We start from the raw sequence: 24,911 nt of genomic DNA, 5'->3' as shown, positions 1-24,911 counted from the left end.
TTCAGGGCAGGATAATTCCCCTACTGCACCCTTGGTTTTCTTTTCTGTTTCTGTCTCCATTTCTGCGAAGCTTATTTCATTATACACCTCTACTGTCACTAGTGATACCTGCAGTCCCCCTTGGTTAATTACTATGCATCATTCTCTACTCTGCTGTTCTTGGCTTTCCCCCTTAATGCAATCTTTTGTTTTCTTCCTGTTGTTGCTATGAGAAATACCCTAAGGGAAGCAACTTAGGGAAGACGGGATCCATTTGTCATTCAATTCCGTATTATAGTTCATCACCGAGGGGAAGTTAAGGCAAGAATTCAAAACAGTTAAATCTTGTCCACAGTGAAGAGCAGTCAGAAGCAAATGGACTCCTGTTGCCTACTTGCTGCACCTGTGTTCGGCTGATTTTCTTCATTCTTACACAATCAGGGCTCAGCTTAAGGAAAGGTGCCACCCACAGTGGCTTGGGACAGTTAACAGTCAAGGCAATCTCCACAGACATGCTCACAAGCCAACCTGATCTAGATAATTTCTCATTAAGATTCTCCTCTCAGGTGATTCTGGGTTATACCAAGTTGACAGTTAAAACTAGCCAGGACAACTCCCAGCCCCCAACGGACTGTATTTGCTATGTCTCTGAACATCACTTCCTGTATGTGTTCTAATTTACCTGCAGCTAACTATATTGTGCAGGCAGTCTTTGCTCAATCCTGGGCTTCTAGGTCTAGCATTGCATGGCTATTTTCTCTTAATCAAGCACTCCATCCTACATGGAGGAAGGAGGTTCGTAAGAGTCTAGAAGCTAAAGAAATTTCCAAGGCTCATGAAACAGGAGATTCCCAAAACCCGGAGTGGAACGGCACAAGCAGTAAGAAGTAGCTGGTGAGAGGAGGCTCATCAGGCAGCAGCTCCTTGCCAGATGGACAGGGAACTCCAGGGGAGTGACTTTCATGAGCCATTGCCCCTGTCAGAGGGACTGAAACAGATACATGAAGTGGTATATACATATTTAAAGACATTTTCCATTTTAGGAACAGTCATGGTAACAGATGTAGGCGGAGGCTGCTCATTTGTTCCCAGCCGACGAGACCAGAAATAATCACACAGAAACTATATTAATTACAACATTGCTTGGCCAATCACTTATGCATATTGCTAGTACTCTCTTACATCTTAAATTAACCCATTTCTATTATTTTATATTTTACTATGAGGCTTGTGGTTTACCAGTAATGTTCCCAGGCATTTGTCTCCTTTGGTGGCTACATAGCGCCTCCCTGACTCCGCCTTCTTTCTCCCAAGATTCAGTTTTGTTTTCCCACCTAGCTCTATTCTTCCCTGCCACAGGCCAAAAAAGCTTCTTTATTAACCAGTGATAATAAAACATATTCACAGCAAACAGAGAGGAATCCCACATCAAACAAGCAGGAAGGCCTGGGAATGACAGAACAGAGATAATTTAATCAGAGTTAAATATTGCTCTCTGGCAGTTTAGTTGTCTTTGACTCGCTTAGGTTCCTGTAAATAACCCCTCTTGTGCTCTTTAAGCAATCCTAATAAACTCGTTGCTTCACCAGATATATTTGTGTGAAATTGTTTCTTCATTCAATTGTGACTGAACTCTCCGGGGAGAATAGAAATCACACAGCAGTTAGTCACTCTATCATGCCTTGTATTCCAACACATGAATTGCCATATTTTTACCTACCCATTTTTCTATGTTGATATAAGGTCATTTCTGGCGTTAAAACCCAAAACACCACCACAGTGCATTTGCACCCCTACCTACATTGTGTACTCACTGAGAAATTTTTTCCTGGGTATTCCCATTAGTAGGATGGCTATGTCATAGAGTTTATCATTAAATATTGCCAGATGCCTATATACAAAGACTGTGGGTCTGACATAGCAAAACCAACAACGCCCGAATCTGTCTCCTCATGTTCTCATCAATATTTGTTGTTGTCTGTTCTCATTTTGCTATTTTAAGGGCCATAGATTTGAGTCTTGTTGGCATAATTTGTTTCTGACTGCTGTCTTCCTTTTAGGAACCATTCTTGTTACACATGTAAGATATTTCCATCTACACATTTGCTCTTCATCTCATTTCAGGTACTTTCTGTTTGGTGTCTTGTTTCCTTCCACTGATTTTTGAGAATTCTAATATACTGGTTCCACTTAGTATTTCATCTGAAGAATTTTGAAGTGGAAGAAACTTTCGAAAAGTCACCAGTACCAACACACTTCAGAGTTTTTAAATGTCTTCCTGTTACGTTACAAGTGGCCCTTGCATACTAACTGTAAGTCATTATTATTATTATTATTAATATAATCCTACTTGCATCTTCAAGGTGATTGGTTGATTGTTGAGAACAAGGGATAAGACACCATAGCAAATGCTCTGCACAGTGAGGGACCAATCAAAAGGCCAACAAAAGCTGATGAAAGGGACAGGGATGGGTCATCTTCATTGTTTACTATCACTGAACCACAGAAGCCTGGGGCTGGAGCAGCAGTGACTGAAGAAGCCAGTTGGTTGTTCTCCCTTCTTTCCCCACCCCCACAAATCAAGTATCACTGATACACTTTTTAGGAACTTTGTACTTTTTACCCCCACTATTTCAGGGAGTTGAAGGGGCTCTACAGATTGAAATTTCAGTTCAGATTTCAGAAGAATAATGATGGAAGTACTTAATATAGTTACCCAGTGAATGTGCAGTCTCACTGTGTGCATGACAGCCTCTTGAGTGAGTCTTGTATTTAGCTACTTTGGAACAGATGTGATTAGCACTCTCTGTCTCTGTCTCTCTGTCTCTATCTGTCTCTGTCTCTGTCTCTGTGTGTGTGTGTGTGTGTGTGTGTGTGTTATTTAGGGAAAATTCTTGCTAACAGTCATGTGTTCACAGGAAGATAGAAAGAAATCAAACTTCAAACCTGAGTAAAGATAGAAAGATTTACCGCATGGAAACAAAACAGTTGTTGAGAAACTACTGTAGTTTCTACATAAGAAAAGCCTAGCCTAAGCATCAGACTCATGGCAACAAACCAAACTTTATTCTTTAGGAAAATTCCTTGGGACCTCTAATCTTTATTGCATTTTTAATGGCACCTTTAACTAACAGGGTGGTTCAGTAGAATAGTCCAGTTCTGCCTTCACACCTGTGCAGAGAGCTCAGCAAAGGCAAGAAAAGCAATTAGCCTTGGATGAATACCTGGCAAAAAGGAGATCTGTGTGTGCAGGGTTCCTCCCACATGCCTGTTCATAAGCTTGGGTGATTTCTTTGTAATTTATATTTTAACTGATACATGAAAACATTAAAAAGCATGCATATTAGTGAAGCCCTATATAATACTTTATTTATGTTGTTTTGTGACGTGCTTAAAACATTTGAAACAATCTCTTCTAGCTCTCTACTTAGTGCATAGTACGCGAACGCTATCCATACTCACCCGGCTGTACGTAGCACCCGGATATCTCGCTCTTAACCAACACTATCTTATTATTCATCTGTCAATATCTTCCTTCACTGCTCCTCACTCCTACCGCCATGGTCTCTCTGTGGCAACCACTCTATTCTCTAGTTTTATGGGATGTTTTGATTTTTCCTTTTTAGATATCGAGAGCATGCAAGAGTTTTATTTCTTTACATAGCTGCTTCTGCCCTTCCTATTGCCTTTCCTGTCCCCTTTGAAATTTCTTCTGCAGCGCTGGATGTTGACTCTGGAGCCTTGCGCTTGCTAGGCGAGCTCTGTACCACTGAGCAACTCCTGCCCGGGACCTCTGCTTCTTGATAGTGTTTTTGCTTCACTGTGTAGCCCCGGCAGCCTGAAACTCAGAGATTCACCTGCCCCATCTTCCAGAGTGCTGGGATTCAAAGCATATGCTACTCTCTCTGGCTTCCAGGGTCGTGATTCGATCTGCAACTCTGACCATTTGCTCCCGCCTTCCACGGTCTCTGATAAGTCTAATGTTTCTGGGCAAGATGAGAAACGAGGAGTTTCTGTCATTTCCCCCATGAGCCAAAGGAAGTGAGTGACTCACTCCAGCATCATGGAATGTCTAAAAGGGGCTTTCTCTTTCTGTTTGAAGGAAATTTTGGCAGAAATGTTGGCAAAATATTTTCCAACTCAGGGAGCTTTTGTGAACTGTTCTATTCATGTACAATTGCAATAATTTTTTTTTTTTTTTTTTTTTGGTTTTTCGAGGCAGGGTTTCTCTGTAGCTTTGGTGCCCGTCCCAGAACTAGCTCTTGTAGACCAGGCTGGTCTCGAACTCCCAGAGATCCGCCTGCCTCTGCCTCCTGAGTGTTGGGATTAAAGGCATGTGCCACCACCGCCTGGCCCTGCAATGATCTTTTATTACTTATTTCCCCTGGGCTGGAGGATAGAAAACATTAATCTATTGATTGACTGCATCCAATGTAGGCAACTCCATCTATGTCCAATCTCAGGTTTACATTCTCATGAAGGAGAGACCATGATTCTTCACCTGAAGACTCCAAAATGCTCAAGGTTAGATCGCAATGGTAGACAAGGGCTTGACCACAGATAGAATGGGTGGAAAGTCAAAAATGTGTGTGTGTGGGGGCGATCTATTATTCTCCTTTGTTTCAATAAGATATAGTCATTTCCTTTCTTAATAGCGCTCACTCTGTGTGAAGGAGCCAGAAAAGAATGCATCATTAGCATGCAATGTAATCCGTGCTCCAAGAAGGTGAGAACAGAGCGCCAGAGAAGCTGTGCCAGGGAGAACCAACTTCAGCTCTAATCAACAGAGTACTTGACTATATGAAGTTTTCAAGACATGTATACATCTGGAAAGGCTTGAATTCTGGGACTACCAAAGACCATAACTGGTGAAGGCATCAGTCCCTAGGTGAGCAAGACACTCATGTCAGATTAGTTCATATTCGTTACCCATTCCTGGTGACAGCCACATTTACATCAATGACAGTCAAAAGCAGGTACTTCTGCCTCCCTCAAACCACTGCTTAATGGCACCCCCTCTTATACTTAGCTCAAGATCTAGCTTGCTCATTTTGAGTCTCGAGAAGCTGATCATTCTGTTTGTAGTTAGTCAGAACCTTTCTTCCCTCCTCTTACAGTTCCACATTCTTCCCTGTTCTCATTCATGCCTCCTTCACGGTTCTCACAGACCTAAGGTTTATCCCAATTCCTCTTTGTCAATCAAATACAGGCAAGACGCTTACAGTCCATGGGGGGATTACCTGTTGGTTAAGATCTGTCCTCACTGCCCACTATGATTTCAGAAGAGTGGGCACCTACAGAACCCAATCATCTCTGGTCCTCGATATTAAAACCATCTCATAACCAGAAGGATAGAGAAGAAAGTGAGAGAAGAGAAAAGGAGCCTGCCAGTCTATGCTCAGAAAAATAGAAGAGGCATTGCAAAATGCTGGGATAATGTTGGAATAAATCAGCACTTCTTAGCAGTCTAACAGAATGGTATCCCAAGAGCCAGTAGGATTTGAGGGAAAATATCCATCTTCGGGAAGCTTTATCCTTTTGAGCTCAAATCAGTGGGCATCATTATGTGTGATCAGTCTCTGGTCCAGGACGGCCTGAGTTACAGCTGTGCCCCACAGTGTTGGATGTGTGCACTGTTCAGCATATAGGCGTTAGAGGACGGTCCCCAGAGCATGGCCATAGATGTCGGTGTCCTGGAGACACCACCACAATCCTGCCGTGAAATCTGAGCTCTCATTGTGCTTATTCGAGAATTCTCTTACCCTAACATGATCCCAAACCACACAGGTTGTCCTGGATTTTTCTTAATTACTTGTAGTTTTCAAGTTATCTATGTCAAAATAATAAGATAAAATATCAATGTATCTTGGGATCTCTAAGATATGGTAAGTAAAAGGAAATTGATTTTAACCTGTGAATTAAAATAATTACAGATTTGGACTGGAGAGTAGGCTCAGTGGTTAAGAGCAATCATTGCATTTGCAGAGGATCTGGATTCAATTCTCAGCACTCATAGTTGCCTGTAACTCCAAGACCAGGGGATCTGGTGTCTTCCTGTGGGCACAAGGAATGCAGATGGCACACATACACACATGTAGGCAAAGCATACATATACTTAAAGTAATAAAAAATGTAAATTTTTAAAATCTTTAAAAAAATCTTTAAAAAATTCCCATTGGTTTAGATACTTTTTAAAATTTTTCACTCAGGGATATATTATTATTGTTTTAATTTTTTAATTTATTTTACATACCAACCACAGTTTCTTCTCTGCCCCTTCTCCCCACACCTCCTCACTCCCTGTCCACTCCCCAGAAAGGGTAAGGGCTTCCATAGAGAGTCAACAAAGTCTGGCACATCACTTGAGGCAGGACCAAGCTCCTCCCCACTGCATCCAGGCTGAGCAAGGCATCCCTCCATAGGGAATGGGCTCCAAAAGTCAGCTCATGCACTAGGGATAAATCTTGATCCCACTGGCACCAGCGGCCCCACAAACTGCCCAAGTCACGCCACTGTCACTCACATTCAGAGGGCCTAATTCAGTCCTATACAGGCTCCCCAGCTGGCTAACGTCTCTGTGGGCTTCACCATGGTGATCCTGACCCCTTTGCTCATGGTATCATTCCTCCCTCTTTTGAAATAGACTCTGGGAGCTCTGCCCATTGCTTAACTGTGGATCTCTGCACCTGCTTTTATCAGGTACTGGATGAAGGTTTCATGATAACAATTAGGGTAGTCATCAATCTGATTACAGGGGAAGGCCAGTTCAGGTACCCTCTCCACTATTGCTTAGGGTCATCCTTGTGGACTCCTGGGAAATTCCATAGTGCCACCTTTCTCCCTAACCCCATAATGGATCCCTTTATCAAGTTATCTCTTTCCTTGCTCTCCCTCTCTGTCCCTCCCACAACAGGATCATCTTGTTATCTCATGTTCACCTCCCCCCTTCTTGTCCCCTCTCTCCTCTCCCCTCTCACTCCCTCATCCCCCTCCCCCTATGTTCCCAGTTTACTCAGGAGATCTTATCTCTTTTCCCTTCCTGAGGCATCCATGCATGTCTCTCTTAGGGTCCTCCTTGCTACATAGCTTATCTGGGTTTGTGGACTATAGGCTCATTTTTCTTTGCTTTATGTCTCATATCCACTGTGTTTGACTTTCTGGTTCTGGGTTGCCTCACTCAGGATTTTTTTTTTCTAGTTCCACTTATTTGCCTGACCTTAATCAGAATATACTGCATTGGAAAAATCTATTTTCAATATTTTTTTAAAAATCAGTTATTCATATATAGATCCACCTGGAAAGGGGAAATAGACAAGATCACCTGACAAAATTGGGAGCAAGGGGGTGGGGGAAGAAAGCAGGGTGGAAGGGGAAGAAGAGGGGGGGAAGGGGGAGGAGAACTTGAGGGAACTGGATAGTTGAGATGGAGGAAGGACAGAGATGAGAGCAAGGAAAGAGATATCTTAATTGAGGGAGACATTATGGGGTTAGCAAGAAACCTGACACTAGAGAAATTCCCAGGAACCCATAAGAATAACCCCAACTAAGGCCCTAAGCAATAGAGGAAAGGGTGCCCAAATTTGCCTTTCCCTGTAGAAAGATTGATGAATGTCTTAAATGTCACCATAGAACCTTCATCCAGCAATTGATGGAAACAGAGGCAGAGACCTACAGCAGAGCACTGGGCTGAGCCCTCAAAGTCCAGTTGAAGAGTTGGGGGAGTGAGAATATGAACAAAGAGATCAAGACCACGATGGGGGCACCCACTGAAACAGTCTACCTGAGTTAATGGGAGCTTACCAACTCCAGCTGGACAGGGAAGGAACCAGCATATGTCCAAACTAATCCCTCTGAATATAGGCGACAGTTGTATGGCTGGAGCAGACTTGGAGGACACTGGCAGTGGCACCAGGATTTAGCTCTACTGCATACACTGGCTTTTTTGGAACCTATTCTTTTTGGATAGATGCCTTGCTCAGCCTAGATATAGTAGGGAGAGTTTTGGACCTTCCTCAAAGCATTGTGCCTTACCCTCTCTGAGGAGTGGATGGGGAGTGGGGTGGTGGGGAGGTGGAGGAAATGGGAGGAGGAGAGGGAGTGGGAACTGGGATTGGTATATAAAATGAAAAAGATAGTTTGATTTCTTTTTTTAGAAAATAAAAAATGAAGATTAAGGAAAAAACAAAAATAACAAAGATAGAATTTGTAAGAGAGCATCAGGGTTCCTCCTATTTCTGCCTTCACATCATGGGGTATTACAGATATACCTTGTCATGCTTGGCCTTTATGGGGTAAGGACAATCTGAAATTGTTTCCTCTTGTTTTGATGGCAAGCACTTTAATAATTAAACTTATCTTTCAAAAAAGCAGCTATTGATACAGCACTAGGAGCATGGTTTTGGAGTGAGAGCTGCTTTTAAATAATGTAATATAAGATTAGTTATTTAAAAATAAAGGGTTCTGGGCTTTTAAGAGATGGAACTTTGTTCAGCTCGAGCGTGGCAAACATGGATCTTTCAGGCCTTGTGCTTCTCCACAGTCCCCTCTGCCTTGCTAAAAATCATTAGATTACATCCCTAAAGAATAAGGTCTCTTCCCTTATTTAACCAAGTTCTTCTTCTAAGGTTGACTACTAAGGTCCAGCTGTCAAATATTGAAGTACAGCAATCAGAAACCTCATTTGACTCACCTAATTAACATTCCTAATTAAAACCAAAAGCCTCATTGTGACACTGGGTTTGGCCCTTTACCTTTTTCCTGTGTGCCACATCTGTTTCCTCTCTATCCTGAGGACCCCTTTGTTCTCACTCCAGGAGAGCTATCCCTTGCCTCCTCTCCCTTGTTCCCTTCCCCTTGTCCCTTGTTCTCTTTCTCCCATGTTTGTCTTTTATTCCCTGCCCTTCACTCCTTGCAGGCAATAAATCTTCTTTGTGCAGAGAATTTGGTCTTAGGAGTCCTGAGCCAATACTTTTTCTTTCACCCATATCCACAAAATGAAAACAATATATTTTTAAAAAGTAAATACCTCAAATTTGTATCAATAATGCAAGGTCCATACCAATGCAAAGTATCCATCTCTATAGCGTATCCCCCTTTAAATGCAAACAAACATTTATAAACAATATTTGGGAATTTTGGGTGTAGTTCTCTCCAAACCACTTCCTGCTGTTTATTGGGAGAAGTAATTTTGGGGGGTGACCTTTTGTGGGGGTCTTGATCCATCAAACCACATTAGTCTGGAAGGATTCCATAGGTTCTCAACCTCTGTGGAAACAAAAGAACAAGCTCTTTTCCAAAGCAACTTATCCTTAGACTCAATTTTAAAGACAAGATATGCATATGTGTGAGCACATGATCACACACCACTAAATTTAACTACAGCTGACCGCATGAGCATGAGTGTTATTTATTGGAGCATGGACAATTTTTCAATGCCTACACCAGAGAAGAAAGTGGCTCTGTAGGGTAATGTTTTTATACACTGAAAAGATTTGTCACTTGTAGTAGTTTAATAAAGCACTGATTGGCCCATAGCCAAGCAAGAAGTATAAGTGGGGTGATCAGATTAGGCAGTGATGCAGTCAACATCCAAAAGGAGAGGAAGCAAGATGAGAATGTCTTACTGAGAAAAGGTACCAAGCCACATGGCTAACATAGGTAAGAATTATGGATTAATTTAAGTTGTAAGAGCTAGTTAGTAATGAGCCTAAACTAAGAAGCTAAACAATTTATAATTAATATAAGCCTCTGTGTGTTTATTTGTGACTGAATGGTTGCAGGACAGAAACTTCCATCTACATCCCCTAGTAACCATTAACTGACAGTGTCTCTCAGGAGAGATGGGACATCATGCGCCCCTCTGTCATCAATTATGAGATGTGGGTGGATCCAGTCTTGTGTAGGTAAACATTGTTGCTGTTTATCCATGAATATCACATACATGCCTGTAGTTGAATTTTTATTTTGGGCTGCCAGCTCGCAATAATGACACAGAGACTTATTAATTATGAAAGCCTGACCTTAGCTTAGGTTTATTCCTATCTCTTATAACTGAAATTAACTCGTATTTTTTTAATCTATACTCTTCCACGAGGGTCATTACCTCATCTCCATATTGTCTATTCTGCTTCCTCTGCGTTTGGCTGGTGATTTCAACTTTCTTCTTCCCAGAGTCCTCTCTGTCTCTGGCAGTATTGCCTAAACTCCTTCTGCCCAGCTATTGGCATTCAGCTCTTTATTAAATCTATTAGAAGGCACCTTGTCAAAGACACTTCTTCATAGTGTAAACAAATGGACTGCAACAAGTCATATTTATGTAGGAAAGAACACCTCTCTATCCTCTTAGTTCCTTTGGCTCTTACATTATTTACTCTTCATCTTCTACCATGTTCCCTTAGGGACTATCTAGATGTACTGTTCAGGGATAATCACACAATAGTCACTATTCTCAGCATTCTGAATAGCTATGCAGCTGAATCTCTTCTTTGGTAACTGCTTGCTGTAGTAAGAAACTTCTGGAGAAGGCTGAGGACTGCACTAATCTACAGGCATAAACCAAACTACTTAGAAACCAGTTTTATAGTATGTCCATTTGCAAAATAATGGCAGCATATTCCCCTCTAGAGCTGATGACCTCCTCAGCTACAGCTGTTGGTCAGGCTTACAATTCCAGAGATGAGCTTTTCTTCCTGTGGATTTGTGGTGTAAGAGGTCTTTCTATGTGTTGGTTAATAAAGGAAACTGCTTTGGGCCTATAGCAGAGCTGTAGGGGAACAGAGCTAGGCAGGAAAAACTAAACGGACTGCTGAATGGAAGAAGGCAGAGTTGGAGAGAGACGCCATGGAGCCACCAGAGTCAGACATGCCAAATATTTGCTGGTAAGCTACTGCCACGTGATGATATACAGATGAATAGAAATGGGTTAAATTAATATAAGAGTTAGCCAATAAGAATCTAGTGCTAATGGGGCCAAGCAGTGTTTTAATTAATATAGTTTCTTTGGGGTTATTTTGGTTCTGGGCAGCTGGGATGAACAAGCAGCTTCCTCCATATTACAAATTTGGTGTCAGATCCAATCAGAAAGTGATTGGTTACCCCATCACAATCATGCCGCTATTGCAACAGTGAAGGGATATTGGCTGGGCAATCAGTATTGTAGCCTCCAGTGTTCACAGCTAGGTAAGAGTATCGGTAGCTTTTCCCCTCAGGAGCCTGCATAGCACCTCCCAGCGGGGAGAAGCCTTTTAGCCCAGTTCCAGCTTGATTTCCCTGTGTTTAGTATTCTGTTCATGTGGTTAGTATCTGCAGCTACTAACCCTCTTGTGGCAGCAGAGAAAATGCAGAGGGAAGAGCAGCTTTGTCTTTTGCCTACTTGCATTTACTCTTATTGACAAGTTCATCTTGCTGTTTCCTCCATGGATACTAAAACCTGGTGGTGCCGTTCCTCACTGGGTCCCATTCCATCAGCCTGTAGGAGAGGCTTTGCAAGGCACCATGTCTTCAGGCTTGGAGGGAGCACACTAGGGCTTCCATTGTAGACAGAAGACCAGCAGCTCCCCAGGGATCCTCCAGGCCTTCAGTGTCAGGCTGAGACTGATGAGACATCCAGCCTAGAGGATTAAAGAACTTCTGGATTCTAGGCTTCTCCAGTATGAGGTAGTCATTGTTGGACTACCCAGGCCCTACCATTTAAGTCAATCTAATAAAATCTTTTTAATAGACATTCATTTTATAGGTTTTATTCCTCTAGAGGGCCATATCTGATATAGGAGGTATCCCATACCTGGTCCTGGGATTTCTGTTTAATATTTCAGTCCAATTGTGCAAGGAACGTTTGACCTGAGGACTGACTTGTGCTAATCAGGCACACATAAAAAACTTAGAGTCCTCTTGGGCTAATGACTCCAGGTGATGTTTTAGTTTATTAATGAAGTCACAGGTTCCACTAATTTATTCATGAAATCATACATTCTGTTAAATTGGAGACCCAGAGTGCAGAGGCAAAGAGTTGAAAGGGAGAAAAACTTTCATTTTTGACTTCATTTTTTCCTCTTCATTCCACAGACTCCAGGGCATCTCCTAGCTTTGTGCCCTGCTCTGAACCTCTTCAATGCAGCACCATTCTCGGTGACTTCCAGCTGTGGCAACCATTCCTACAGATTCTGAGGCTCTGGGAATCATCAGTAAAGCAAGCACAAAGGAAGACACTTTGCTGTCTTCTCCCGGGAGTGACACCTCACTCCAGTTGTGTGCTTTCTCCAAACCTGAAGCCACTGTGTGCCTTATGATGCCTCCCCTGCAGGCTGGTGGAATGGGACCCAGTGAGAAGCTGCACCATCAAGAGTTTCTCTGTGCCAAGACCTTCCATCTTGCCTTGGCTGTCATTTCCTCAGTTCATTGCATAGAATTAATTTCCCGCCTTATTTCAGTGCTGTTTGTGAACATTTTTTTTTGATGAAAAAAAGAGATTCAAGCAAAGACTTAGTAAGAACATTCGTTCTCTCCCACCACTCAAGCACTTTTAGAGGCAGTGGTTCCATTATCTGTAACCATAAGGCTCATCGACACATACTTTCGCTAGTCAGTCATCAGATACTAAATAAATACGACTCTGCCTCCTTCCTTGCTACACTAAAACATTAGGTATACTTTGAGATGTGTTTTGCTACTTTATACATTACAGGCACAACGTATTTCCTCATTTAAAATGTAGCATGCATTTTGTACATAGATAACTTCCATATGGTTTTAGTTTTTTGAGATCTCACTCAATTTATTTTTTAGACACGGAGACACAGTTTATCAAGATGTTATAATGGAGTTCCAATAGCATTTGGAAATATATACTTGAACTGCATCTGGGATTTATAAAGTGAGAAGATGGAGAATCCAAGACAGATGGGAAGAAATGCTATGCAATGGTAATGGTGGTTTAAAATGAAACAGATAAGAAGAGAAGTGGAAACACGGGGAATCCTATTACAGGACTCCACATGTCATACTTCACACTTTTGGTCTTCTGCTTTCCTGGGAGATGACAAACATCCCACTCTGCCCTTTGTGTGCTGGCTCCTGACCTGTCCCAGGTCCCACCCTGAAGGGATAGGGCAGAGACAAATTGCCCCAGAGTTAAAAACATGATTGTTGTAGTTGCTGTAACTTCACGACCATTCAAGCCGGGTTTAGTGATAGCCCTGAAGGGCTTTTCTGGTCCTCAGATTCAATTATTATAAGCATTTGAGAAATTTTCCCTTCTGAACTAAACATTATAGGAAAATTTGGATTAGTTATGAATTGAAAGAAAATGCATTTTCTTAATTCTAAGTTCATTAACATCTTTTGAGACACCATCGTGTTCAGGTGATGATGTAAGCACCAAGGGGGATAGAGACCTTGATGAAGAACTGAGTAATTCAGTGGGTGAGTGAGAGGGTTGCTGAAAGCGTGAATCTAAAACAGAGGTATGACACTATGACCAGGTGGCCAGAAGCAACTGTAACTACTGGAGAAACAGCAACAGTTCATGGTCTTCATTACATAATCATTAACATGGACAATTGATCAAGAGAAACTCAACAGTCCTCTGAACCGTAGAGTAGACTTTATAGCAGTGAAGATTCTAAAGGCGAGCACAGAAATACAACTTAGTTATTGCACAGGGAGCCATAGTGCCCCAAGGTCACGGGTTGTCTTTAGGGTCCTGCCACTGAAAACACTCAAGACCCAAGAGCTCCCAACACAATGGATCTCTGCCCTGTGACTCAACTGCAGATTCTCAGTGACGAGTTGGTTGGTTTGGCTCCAATCACATGCTCAATCACTGTGTTTTTATTGCCAGGAAAGAGAAGTGCGGGAAGATTGGCAGATGGAAATCTGGGACTGGATTTGACAGCCCCACGAGAACCACTTGTACTGTCAAATGACGGCCCATAGAAAGAAAGGTACTTGGCAGGCAAAAGCTACACAGGTTCTCTGCAAACGCCTCCTAAGGAGACCTGAGGAGGCTTTGGCAGTGGAAAATGTCAAGCTAGGCCTTGATAAATAGAAAAGAGCTTGAAAAGTGAATTGGGGACACTAGGAAAAAAGGCATTCTTTTGAAAAGATATTTTGGAATTAAAATGCAATCACATAATTATATAAATCCTCCTTTTCCTTTCCTCCCTCTAATCCCTCCCCATAAACCCCTGTTGTCTCTCAAATTCATGACCTCTGTTCCTTTAATTGTTGATATACCTATATGTATTCCTAAATACATAAATACATCCTGCTCTTTCTGTATTATGTTACTTGTATATGAATTTAGAGCTGACCACTTGGTATTGAATAACAACTAGGGGACTTTTTCCTGAGTAAGACTCTTTCTCTTGCTCTCAGCATTCCTTGGTTGCCTGTAGTTCTTTATCTAGGCTTGAGACCACGTGAAGTTTCCCTTCTGTGTTTACCCATCTATAGGTGTCATCCTCGCTTGTGTCTTGTTTAGGAGACACAACTTCATGGGCGTTGTGTCTCTGGCATGAGAAAGAGCATTATTTTAAGAAAGAACAACCTGAGCAAAGGTATAGAAAAGGAAGCCCTTGGTGTATGGGAGTGGAGTGAGGTCTAGCAGGTGAGGATGGAGAGTTGGTAAAATGGAAGGATTATGGGCTGATGAAGCATGGCATAAAGTTTCCAAGTCACTGCACAGAGTGACAGAGATATTTGGCTGCAATAATAGATACACATGCTTTTTAAAAAAATATTTATTTATTTATTTATTATGTATATAATATTCTGTCTGTGTGTATGTCTGCAGGCCAGAAGAGGGCACCAGACCTCATTATAGATTTTTGTGAGCCACCATGTGGTTGCTGGGAATTGAACTCAGGACCTTTGGAAGAGTAGGCAATGCTCTTAACCACTGAGCCATCTCTCTAGCCCTGATACACATGCTTTTTATTTAGACTAGAAAATACCTACATGTTCCAAAGAGTTTTGCATCTATAAACTAGTTTTCATATTTTAGGAAATATGCATTCTTTGCATTTTCACTGTGTGCAAAATAAGAAGCAGGAGTAGAAAACCTGACCATAAAATTCTGCAATTACCCGGATGTAAGCTTCAGTGTGATATATGCTCCACAATGATAGCAACATCCAGATATGCTGGTTTATAGCTTACATTTTTGAAAGACAAATTTTCAAATACATCAATCCATGTTGCAGGGATAAAAACGCCTTTATCTGTTTACTTTTAAGCATCTTATATTATGCAGGCCCTTTGCCGACGTTTGTTTTCACTAACCCAACCCTGTGATAAAGGTTTGCTTATCATCATTCTGTATAGGGGGAAACAAAAAGGGCTTGGAAAAGCTGATGACTTATCAGGGTGAAGTGGTTGGAGTATATGAGCCAAAGTCAGGCAGGATTCAGCACTGGATCAACTGGGTTCTAGAGTGAGCGCTTCCTCCTTGGTACCATAATTCCACTACTGCCCTTACCCCACATAGCCTTATCCTCATTTTTCAAGGTCCCAGAGAGAATGCCATGGCCAGATAAGTATAGCATTATTTGACTATGGAAAGATGTGAGAGGGCAGAGAGATGGGTGTTTTTGATTTTGAACATTTGAAGGACAGAGCTAGGCTTTATTCAGTGCTAACTTGTAACCCAGAACCGTTATATTGCATTTGGTCCTTGTTAGGTGAGAACTATTCTGCTCGCAGTAATTATCTAGAGCCAGTGATGGAGACAGTCATTATCCAGTCATTTGCTCAAGGTACCTCCTGTGAATTCCCAGTCTCCGAGACGCTCTGGAAACCAAGCAAGAAAAAATCCCTCACGGAGCTCACATTCTAGGGTAGGGAAGGAGGAAATATGTGCAAAAACAAAAAAACAAACAAACAAAAACCTGAATTAGAAGCCATGTGGTAAATTAGTAAGGCAAGTTGAAAGTGCTTTGGAGGAAGAAGTTGGAGAATTTATAATAAAAATGAATTTTAATAAGATAGCTTCATCATCGAACCCAGAGATTTGTATGGTGATTTGTCAAAGAATAATCTTTTCTTTGTTCATAGGCTCACCAAATTCAGAGTGGGTGTGTGTCTTTTTCCTTCAGTTTCATCAAGTAAACTGACTGACCTTGATGGAAATGTGAAGGAAGCCGCTCCACCCTGCCCCCAACCCTTACCCTCTGCTACGTAGGCAGCTAACTTATCCAGGATCCTTTCTTCAGTTCAGTGACTACAAGTGTGAGGTCATTCCTTGAAATCAGAAAAGACAACAGTCTGGGAATATTGATGCCTGGGATCTAATCCCGGGTGTGCCATTAAGTACAATTTGACCTTGAGAAAACCTTCCTCTTTTGTGAGCTTCTTTCTTCAGCTGAGAAGTCCTGTTGGCATCTAAGGGCTACCCTTGCTCTCACACTTCTGGGCTGCAAAATTCTGCTGAAAGTTTCCACGGTATCCCAGGTAAAATTGTTGCAGCAGACTGATGAGCCCAGTGAAAGAAATTTACCTGGTCCCGTTTTGTGAGGAAATTTCAGCACCAAATCCTCTCTCAAACTTACCTGCAAATTCCAGCCACGAGGTCAGTGCTCTGCTCAATTTTGGACAGAGTCAGTAGCAGGTGCTTTGGTGCAGATTGTACAAGCTCCAAGACTCGCTTCCAAGGGTAGCTCAAGGTGTTGGAACCACTCTGCAGAGCCCCAGATGGCTTGGGACCTGTTACCTTAGCAATCGGTTCCCTCCCTATGCATGTCAATTAACAGGCAATTAAAACTCTTGATTGTTCGATTGCCGGGTTATTAGTCCCTGGGTCACCATGCCACAGAAGGAGAGGCAGGGAAAATTTCACTCCTTTATTTCACCTTTACTTCCAAGTCCCATCAAATTTTGAAAACTTGAACATACGTTCGGCTCTGAAACCTGTCCTGTCATGGGAGTTGTAGAAGAGTTGCGTATTTGATCTTTTTGCCACTTGATTTGTACACTTGTCATGTCGCTTTTCTTTTCTTTTAATAATTAGAAGCCCTTTCATGCTTCTAGTCACACAGAGAGACACACTGGGAGTATCTGCCTCGCTGTAGTTGCTAATCCACCTGTTATGTAGACTCACTCAGTGCCTGTTAAGTCTTATTTCCTTCCAAACACTCACTGTTTGCTTTCTGTTGAGAGACATGGTTTTGATACGTAACCCTGGCTAGATTAGGTTCATAAGATCTCCCTGCCTCAGCTCCCCCACACACACTGGGCACAGTCTACTTACGTCCTAGCTAAAGTTTTGCCTTCTGGTCACGAGTCTAACTCATCTTGTTCTATAAAGCTGGCTTATTGTCACTGTCATGGTCAGGCTAGTCTTGATCCTGCCTCCCATGAATTGTAGCTGGAATTAGAATAACTTCACTTTATACACATTCAAGCTAATTATACTAATTAATTTTCTTCCAAATCCTTGAGGTGGAAGTTGCAATTTGCATTTTTCTCAGTCTCTACCTGGCACAGAGATGTCTATCGCTGAGGTCTGTTTAACAGGAGCTTAGGAGGTGCTACATAATATGCAGTTTGGTAAAGCTGGACATTTGGGCATTTGGGCAAGAACATTTATAATCACGTAATCTTTCAACCTTAAAGCACAAGGGACCTTCATGATTAATATACTGATTTCTTCCTGTTATAGACAAAAAAACCTTGGGAGAATGGGAACAGTAACCTGCTGAAAGTTAAACCATAAATAAATGAAAAGTCTCAGACTTGCAAGCCATGCTCTTCCAATTCCCAGTAGTTTAAATCCTTTTCTCTATGACACATTTGATGGATGATGTGCATCTGACCGGGGGCTCCCTTGTGGGTTCTGCTTGGCACTGTGTAGTTGCTGGAGATAATAACACATTGTGGTCTCTACTTCAACCATTCAAGAGGTACAGTCATAATGCAAAGGAATCATATTAAGTTATCTGTTGCCTTGCTGCTTCTCTTAGTTTTGAAAAGTTGCAGAAATCCATGCTTTAAATATTACTAGCATCAGAGCGATTCAGCAATCCCATTATTAAGATCTAGCCAAAAATATGACATTGGTGATATTAATGACCAAAAGATATCTGCAAACCCATGTCGTTATAGCACTATCGCAACAGCCAAGGTCTAGAACCAACCAATCTGAGTGTTCACCACTATGGTGTGTATACACAACAGAACACTGTCCCATCTTTAAAAAGGGGGAAACCAACTAAAGCAACAGAGATGAACCTGGAGAATAATATATCAAGTAAAGTAAAGCCAGATACAGAGGCATAAATATCACATGAAGAAAATCTAAATGAGCTGTAGTGAAGTAGAGAGCAGAATCATGATTATCAGGGGTGGATGCAACTGGGGATACTGTACAAGAAAAGTAAGTTCAGGAGACTTATGTGTAGACAGAGGCTGCTTGTTTGTTTCCCGGCCATCCAGACCCAAAATAATCACACAGAAACTGTTATAATTACAACACTGCTTGGCCAATTAGTTCATGCATATTTCTAGCTAAGTCTTATGTCTCTATTAATCTATGTATCATCATGAGGCTTGTGGTTTACTTGTAAGGTTCTCTGGCATCTGTCTCCTTCAGGAGCTACATGGCATCTCTCTGACTCTACCTTCTTTTTCCCAGCATTCAGTTTAGTTTTCCCACCTAGCTCTATTCTTTGGCCATAGACCAAAGAGGCTTCTTTATTAACCAATGATAATAAAACTTATTCACAGGATACAGAGGGGAATCCCACATCACCTATGATGACCATAGTTAACAGCAATGTAAGTGTAATGGGAAGGGGTGCTAAGAATTGGACCAAGGTCTCGTACATGGTAAGTGCTACCAAGTCACACTCCTAGCCACATAAGGGATGTTTGAAAATTTCTTGCAATGGAATTTTAGTGTCTTGTCATAGAATTTGGTAAGTATGTGAAGTATTGTATGTCTTTTACTTGATAATTTTAGCTGTTGTACTATGTACACATATTTCAAAGTACCAAATCAAATATGAATCATGTTTGTAATGCTTAACTTTTGATGAAAAGCAAATTTTAAATATATTAAGATAAACTGCATTATAAAATATGTTGTTATGAGGAAAACTGCCATCTTGTGAACATTTGGTAACAAGGAACAAGTGATGTTAAACTTCCATTTTTGCTGTCATGGCTGGGGCTTTGAGACGGTTAAGGTTGAGCTATAGCTGGTGCTTACAGGGGATGTGGACATTTCAAAGCATAGAGCAGCATAAAAAGATAGAATTGCCAGAACCTGAGAGGCTGGAGAGAGCAAGATATACATGGCAGAGCAAGCAAGTCCTGGGGTCAGAGGCAGAGCTGTGGCGGAAGATCACAGAAGCAGTAAAGATGGAGAATGAATGGCAGGGAAGGAGAGAAAAGGATACGATGGCAGAGATAGACAGGGAGGGAAACTGGCGATGACTTTTGGGTGGGAAATGAGGACAAAGACAACAGAATGTTTCTGTAAAAGAGAGAACTGAAAGCTTGAGTGTGAGGCGAGGGAAGGCAACTTATATAGCATATGACATGAGCTTGTTTTCACAGTAGACACTTTAAAATTCTTTCTTGCTGAAGAGACAGGAAGTAGTTGTGCAGGTGACTGGGGGCAGACAGGAAGCTCCACAAGGATTCTCCTGAGTTGCGCATGTTGCTTTGTGGTGGTTGCATTTGTGACTATAATAGATTCCTTGCGACTCCACTGTCTCTGGTGGATGACTGTGTTTTTCCCATCCATGTAAGAGAGACTCTACAAAACTGCTCACCTGGCCATGCCTGTTAAGAAATTTCAAAAGCTTCCTAGGAATCTCTTTGTGAAGGAAAATTCAGTTATTAGTGCCTCAACAGTAAAATATACATTAAATGCTTAAATGCCCTCTATGCCTCAGTTGCATCACCTGTTAAGGCAGATAATAATAGTTTTATTGTAGCGTTAGATAATTATGTCATTATGAATAATGGTACTTCTGTAAGAGGATTATAGTGAGTAAGTAGCTGTCTGTAGGAAGAACAGTATTTCACAACAAATGCCCTATTGACTGTTGGGTAAATAAAACAAGACAGTATGGCACACATGGATTGTCAGCACTGCAGGAGGACATGCTGCTTTTAGAGACACAACTGGGTTCTAAAGCAGGGCAATGATGCATAGGGTCATAAAGAACAGAAGGTCTCCTGAGTCCTAACCAAGGATTCTTCTTATTAGGAAACACACAACTGAGAACACTGAGGACTTTGTAGAGATGCACCAATTCTAGTTATGACATTGAAGTAGATCATAAGTATCCACGGGGTTGGTGCTGTCCATCTCTTCATTCATAGAGACAATCTGGATGAAATAGGCAGAGGGTCCTACATGCATTCACTCAGCAAATGAGGTCCTCGCATGAGTTAAGTCATGATGGCTAAGAATTGTTTCTTAGGACAGAAAAAGTAGGATGACGAGGACAGCTTTAGGTGGCGCAATTTTCCCCGTTGTCTTTCAAACTTTGTATCCAAGAAATCCATATCCCTTCATCTGTCACCTCTCAGGAAATGCTTATTTTTAAGCAATTATTAGGCCGAGCACTGCGCTAGCACCTGGCCACTGGTGCCAGGGCCCTGCCAAGCTGCACTTCTTTCTCCTCACGGGATGTTGGCAGACAGTACTGTTGAGAAATGCCTCACCTTGCAGAAAGGGCTGTGAGGCAGTAAGTTGCCCCACTTGCTGGTCATGTTTCATTTAATAACAGTCGATGTCTCAATATCAATTAAAAGTCATCAGTCACACAGAATTTCTCAATCCATGTCCCCCACTGCTCCCTGAGTTTTAAGATGTTTGCTTCCCGTCAGCACTATTTTTGCTCAGTTGGATCCTGTTGGGGGCTTTTTAGTGTGCTTTTCCTGTTTCTTCTTCTTCTTGTTTCTCAAAATAGGAATTAAAAGATAAAATATGAACAATTGTGGCTCACTTTATAGTGACCTTTACAGAGTGAGTGTTGCATCATCACCAAAAGCTCTCACTCCTGCAATCCCTTCATCACCCAGCAGTTAGGGGGCAAATGGCCAGAGACAGGAAGGTGTTTTGAGGCTTTAGGGCTCCCCGAACCCTACCTGACCCTCATTCTGCATGCTCCTGCCCTTTATCACTGCAGTTTCCTTCACAGGAAGCGTGGTTTTCCTAAGTCTTTGACCCTTGCTCACATAGCTCATTGTGGATAATTCACCATTTAGCCCTATGATCATCGGCAGCTTCTTCTGCTCTGCCCAGGGAAAGCATTCAGTGGCTCCACAATGAGGGAGGGAATGGAAAGGGTGAGAGCAAGGAGGCAGAGAGGTTCATAGTACTAGTGGTTATATTGGGGTATTGATGACGGGCAGCTCACAGCCATCACGCGGACCTGGATAGAGAGTTCTCCCACTCAGTGCATCTCAGGTCAGTGATTTGATTTTCGTCTCTTCCTTGCCCATAGGTGTCTCTCATGGTACTGGAGATACATCATGTTTTATGTGTCCTGCTTGCTTGGCGGCTTGCTGGCTTTTCTCATGACTCTCCTGACTCCACCCTTCTCTTTCCCATCATCTTTAGTTTGGTCGCCTTTCTGTACTTCCTGCCTGGATGCTGGTCAGTCAACATTTTATTAGACCAATTCGAGTGAAAATCTTTGCAGTGTACAAGACGATGATTCCACAGCACCCCCTATTGCCTTTGTCCTGGCGTGGCACTTGCTACTGAGGAAGTTGACCTTGTGCTGGTAGCAATCCTCCTGTCCCAGTCTTCTGAGCGCTGGGATTGCAGGCTTGTGCCACCTCATCTGAACTTTTTCCTTGCCTGCACACATAAGGCTATCTCTCTAATGCTTCTCCTTTCTGCTAAAACCATCAGCAGCCACCTTCACGTAGCATATGAGGACGGTTCAGCACTTCTTAATTCTTACATATATAACCCTTCTTATATTAAAAAAAAAAAAAAGGCCCTGGCTGGTTATTCATGAGAGGCCTGCCCTTTTCTGAAAAGAACTGGCGGAGGAGTGGGTGGGGGCAGGGAAGGAAGAGGGATGTGGAGGTGAGGAACTGGGAGGAGAGAAGGGAGGAGAAACTATGGCTGGGATATAAAAAATAAATAAGTAAATATATTAAAAATAAATGTATCTGTGTGTGTGTGTGTGTGTGTGTGTGTGTGTGTGTGTGTGCAGACAGGTGCTCATGAAGGCCCGAATGGTTGTATCCCACGGAGCTGGGGTTAGAAGCCGTTGAGAGCTGTCTGATTTTGGTGCTGGGAACTGAACCTGGGTCCTCTGCATCAGCAGTATGAAGTCCTAAGCACTGAGCTACCTCTCCAGCCTCAAGCTCTGTATGCCTTGAGCAGAGTCCTTCAACTGAACTTAATGTTCAAAGCGCCAATGCCCACCCGTGTAGCACGAATTCTAATTGATTTTAATAAAAACCCAGACTCCAGATATAAGGGTGAATGTTGGAAGATCAGAAAAGCAGAGCCACTAGTTCTTACCCCTAGAAAATCCTCAGACCTAATGGGGTATCCTGTCTCTACACATGCTCAGACTGAATGCCATCTCTACGAAACTTCAAACTGAATCTTAGTTCTTGTCCTCTCTCTGCCCAGCCATATCACTCCTGTCTCCACTTCCCTAGTGCTGGGATTAAAGGTGTGAGCCACCACTGCTTGGCTCTGTTTCTCTTTTAGACAGATTCAATCCCCTGTAGCCTAGGGTGACCTTGAATGTGCAGAAATCGGTCTGCTTCTGTCTCCCAAGTGCTGGGATTAAAGGTGTGTGTCACCACTGCCTGGCTTCTATGGCTAAATAGTGACATAACTCTGCACTCTGATCTTCAGGCTAGTTTTATTTGTCACATCACAAATAAAATATCACTACACACTTGGATTCTTCTGGATGTCTAAAGTACCTGAAGGCTAATATGACCCAGCTCTCAGTTCCCTTCGCTCCACTGACCTGCCTCTCCTCTGAGTGTGTGGAAACATCCTATTTCCAGTTGCTCAGGATAGACCCATGCCTGAACATCTTCTGTATCTGCTATCTCACCTCCAGGAAATTAACAATCCTACGTTTAAAACCAATGCAATTTAGGCAACCTCACGGCATCCTTTTTTATAGCGCCACCATTTTTCCTTTTGGCGATTAGCATGGACAGACTCTTAGCTGGTTTTGCTGTGTGTGTACCTTTGTATACAAACATTTGTTGTTTATTCTTCCTCCTCCTCTTTTTCTTCTCTTCTTTTTGGTTTTTAAAGACAGAGGGTTTCTTTGCATAACCCTGGATGTCTGGAACTCGCTCTGTAAACCAAGCTGACCTTAAACTCACAGAGATCTGCCTGCCTCTGCCTCCTGAATGCTGGGATTAAAGGCGTGTGCCACTATTGCCTGAATATTTTCTTCTTTTTAAAATGGCTTCAAGGGGGCTGGAGAGATGACTCAGAGGTTAAGAGCATTGCCTGCTCTTCCAAAGGTCCTGAGTTCAATTCCCAGCAACCATGTGGTGGCTCACAACCATCTGTAATAGGGTCTCATGCCCTCTTCTGGCCTGCAGGCATATACACAGACAGAATATTGTATACAGGATAAATAAATATTTAAAAAAATAATAAAATAGTTTCAAACTGGCTTTCTCCCCTCACATGGCATCATCAGCTCTGGCTCTCCTCCTCTCATTTCTGACTGTGATCTTTCCAGTTGTCCTTTCCTCTCCATCATGGCCTTTTCTCCTCTCTCCCTTACCCCTCCCTAGTCCCCATCTGGAATTTCTGGTTTCCTGTGTTGGAACTGAGTCCAGGGCCTCATCATTACTGGACACTTTATTATACTAATTCACCATCTCAACTTGCTGTCTTTTGAGCATCCACGGCACACTCTAGCTTCTACAATCTTTGTGCTTCTTAGTTTATTCTCGAGATGCTGTTTCCTCACGACTCACTCCATCTCTCTGTTTAGATTTTAAGGCAGGGTGTGGGGGATGCACACTTTTAATCCGAGCACTCAGGAGGGTGGCAGAGGCAGGTGGATCTCTGTGAGTTTGAGGTCAGTTTGGCTTACATAATGAGTTCCAGGCCAGTCCGGACTTCATAGTGAGGCCCTGTCTCAAAGAAACAAACATATACAGCAAAAAAATATTTCAGGTTAAATACTCTTCCTTGATTAGATTCTCTCTGTCAGAGCTACTTTGTACCGTGCATGTGGGTGGACATAGACGCACTCCCCATCTTGACCCTAACCTTGCTTTCCTTTTTCCTTGGTACTTACCACTGTATCACACACAATATATTCCTTATTGTTGACCTTTTCTCTAACTTCGCTCCTTCTGTACATTTGATGCATTTCTGTTACCCAAAACAGGGCCTAGAATATAGCAGCATTCAGTAAATATTTGGTGAACAGATGAATGAAGATGGCTAATACAGTCAGCCCATGATGTGTATTATGGAATGGCTGAGCACTTCCAGGCTTCTCCTGGAACCAGCCTTTCTCGCCTTGTGGTTATTCTGGGATGTTACTCTGGAGGCAGCCATGCCTAATGTCATTCTGACCCCATGGCTACAGTCATAGGCCAGGATGGAGAGCCTCAGCCAATGCTTTCATCCCCGGGGAATTTGTTACTGGTACGAACAAAAGCCAAGCCTTTTAGCGACTCTCCAACCTATCTTTCCACAGCTGCCGCAGGTCTTGTGTTCAGCCAAATGGACCAGATGTAGAGGTATCTATCAAAAGAGAGAGCAGAATGTTGACAGGACAGAAGGACAGGTGACAGATGGCCAGAGAAGCTGTATATATAACTCAGCTTCCTGTTACCAGTTGCTCGTCACAGCCAAAGATCCCGGCCCCTCCGGATACTTTGCGAAGCACCAGTGTAGTACCTGCTGTTAATGTCGGTGGTAGCTAACCACTAGTTGAATCAGAATCAGCTGTGATCATCTA

The sequence above is a fragment of the Chionomys nivalis genome, chromosome 3 (assembly GCF_950005125.1).
Source record: "Chionomys nivalis chromosome 3, mChiNiv1.1, whole genome shotgun sequence".
Classification (NCBI taxonomy): Eukaryota; Metazoa; Chordata; class Mammalia; order Rodentia; family Cricetidae; genus Chionomys; species Chionomys nivalis.
This window is presented reverse-complemented; position numbering follows the sequence as displayed.